Below are 3,100 nucleotides of genomic sequence, written 5' to 3' on the forward strand. Positions count from 1 at the left end.
AGTCTGCTTCAGCCCACTTATATTTACCCCGAAGAGGTGAAAATGTTGATACGTTCTGTCTTCCCTCGGGACATTTGTGATTTCCCTGACCCCTGCCATGATCAGGTGAGTGTGAGACCCTTTTAGGATTCATTTTCTCTCTGTCACTTTGGTTATGTGTGTAGAATTGGCTAAGTGTGTTAGATGGTTAATGGGTTCTACACATTGGTTCACACTTCTCAACATTTACCTCAGTTATGATAATATGCACCAAGGAAGGATTTCACATGTGTTCTCAATTAAACAGAGACATTAAGCAGTTTTAAGGGAAACTCTAAGAGCGCATTCAGAATGATTTGTTAAAAACGCAACTCCTTGCTTGTTTTAAGGCAAAGGGTTGCGTTGGTTGGGGGTTGTAGGCAGAGTGTTGTAGGCGTGCATAACACAGCCGCATTGTGATGAGTGGCTTCATTGACATTTCCAGCCCAGGAGTTTCCACTGTGTTTTGGTTAGCCATGGTGCTAATGTAGCCTGCTCTACCTTAGCACCAGTTCTGCCACTAGTGTGTGGGTATTGATAGATACAGTTAACAGTGTTAACATCTAGTACTAATGGTAATACTGCACAGGGCGTGTCATTATGCCGTGTTAGCTGTGGCCCAAATTCAACAGTGAATAGCAGTGAACGCTCATGCTAACAAAATAAAAACAAAATAGTCTTCTTCCTGATGCAGTGAAAGTTGAACCAGATCCAATGTTTTCACCACACTGGGTTATGTCATTTTGCCGGTGACCCCTGCAGCGCTGGTGCCGGCTGAGATGAACACAATCCCCTACAGAAATAAATGGAGAGGGTTGTGCTTTTTTCACACCTTTGAAATTCAGTCTGAATGCAGCCTAACCCTAACACCTGAACCTTAACAGGTTGAAATTCTTTTTCAATTATTTAAAAAGCTTGCCCTAGATCTCCTCTGATAGGGATTGTTTGTCCTTTGTTCATTGCTTTGGAAAAACGGGGTCTGACAAAGTGTAAATTTAAAATGTTAGGTAACTTATAGAGTTGGAGCCAGGGTGTGGTAGTAATGGACAGAGGTTCTATTCCACTGACACAATGGATGCAAACACTTAAAAAATGCTACCAAAGTTTAACTTAACATCTATTTGTACCCATTTAAATGGGTTACTGTATATGATCCTAATATAACAGTGTGTAACTGTGTCTGTGTCATTTTAAGGTGGTATACGTCACTGTGGAGGATCTGCACAGCGTTAAAATAGACTAAAGTGTGTCTCTTCATTTGTATTGTTTGTTTTTGCATGTACAGTTTATAGTTCTGGACTTGTATGGTAGGATTAGGGTTGTACCTGCTGTAATGTCGCTCCACATAAACAAAACTATCAGATCTACGTATTCATGGTTGTTCTGTTTGATACAGCATGCATGGAGTGTTATGTTTTATCTACCCCATGTTTCAGGGTCAGTCCTCCTAGTTAATCATCAGTGAGCTTGTTGTAACTGGAAAGAAACTATTTGAATTAAACAACTTCACATTCTGTATAACACTGTCAGCTGCATGTTTTTGTTGTGAACCTCACAAACTGATACAACATACTGTAGCATGTGACACCGCTTTGTACAGTCAGGTGATAATAATGATTTTACATTGCACATGAAAATTCATCTTTTGAACAATACTCACACCCTTGCAATGGTCTCAAACCAGTCAACACCTTAAAATCTCTGCTGGTTCAACCTGAAGACAGGATCTGCTGATGGAAACTGGCAGGCGCAGGTGAAAGCTCTGGAAAAAGCTAATAAGTGGAGAATGAGCTCTGACTGTTTTGTCACACAACAGCCAACAGTAGTTTAGTCGTTGGATATGTGGTTAGCCAGTCAGAGCTGTAAGCGGGAGAATAACAATGCAAGGTTTTATAATGGATAAAAGTATCTACAAACAGAATTCCCAGAGTGTGTGAACCAGCATTTGCTTAAACATTCAGATATTGAAACAAGAAGTTGCAAGATGGAGGTGAGGGTATATGGACAGTTTGCACAACAACTTATGGAGGCACTGTGAACCTAATTCCATCACTATTGTTTAGTTTCAGGAAGCAGGACTTAATAAGATTCATTTTTCAAAAAATTTGTTTAAAAAGAATTTTGCTGTTAAAATCAAAGTTTAAAGTTAATGTGTGGATAACAACATTATTCTCTACAGTGAGCTAATATTTTTTATTCATACTGCTATTTGAATCACATTAAATGCATTTCATTATGTGTAATGATTCATTTTGGAGCCTTATTGCAGGACTGTTGTATTAGTTTTATCTAGGTGTACCTAATAAAGTGGCAACTGACATGGGCTGATAACGATACCGGCCCCTGGGCACAGACATGTAAAAGGCCCCTAACCTCCTACACTCCCATGAAGAAGACTCATAGATGGAGCACCCACATGATTTGTAATCAATTTGTGTCTTCATGTGCTTGTTTTGTGTCCCTAGTAGTTTGGTGTCTGTTTTTTTAGCATCGGCTGTAAAAAATGATGGACAGGCTCTCAGAAATAAAGCCACTGTGAGTTGATCACCTGGTGGATGGCTGCACTTCAGGTGGTAAAGTCATCCTCCTCTGTGTTAGCAGATGGGACATGAGCCAAACTAAAAAGTCAAAATAAAACTCAGATAGTCTCTTCATGGATCTCAGGTTCCCATCACCCTTTGGTACCATGCTGTGTCTGATAGGCCTGTTATTGATCCATCTATGGCAGCTGGGTAAACTATAGATTGCTTATTTAAAAAACGATCTGGGCGAGATGTCATGCATTTTCGATGCATTTGGTGATAGTACCAGCACGGGGCGCTCTAAGTCAACACTGTAGGGACCTGTATACTATGAACTGTCCGAATTACAGCAGGCGTCCTCAGCGTCAAGAGTCTGGGAGAGAGAAGTTGGCCTGGGACTTGACTGTATGGGAGCCGTTCTTCACGGTCCCAGGCACTGCTCCAGCTCAAGTCACAAATAAGCGGAGAGTTTTTCCTGAGCCGCACGCAGCCTTCCATCAGCGGGGAACAATAATGGACAGCACGGTCCGCAGCAGAGATTCGGCCGCAGAAAGCGGCGG

This window comes from Monopterus albus, unplaced genomic scaffold (genome assembly GCF_001952655.1).
Source record: "Monopterus albus unplaced genomic scaffold, M_albus_1.0 scaffold96.1, whole genome shotgun sequence".
Classification (NCBI taxonomy): Eukaryota; Metazoa; Chordata; class Actinopteri; order Synbranchiformes; family Synbranchidae; genus Monopterus; species Monopterus albus.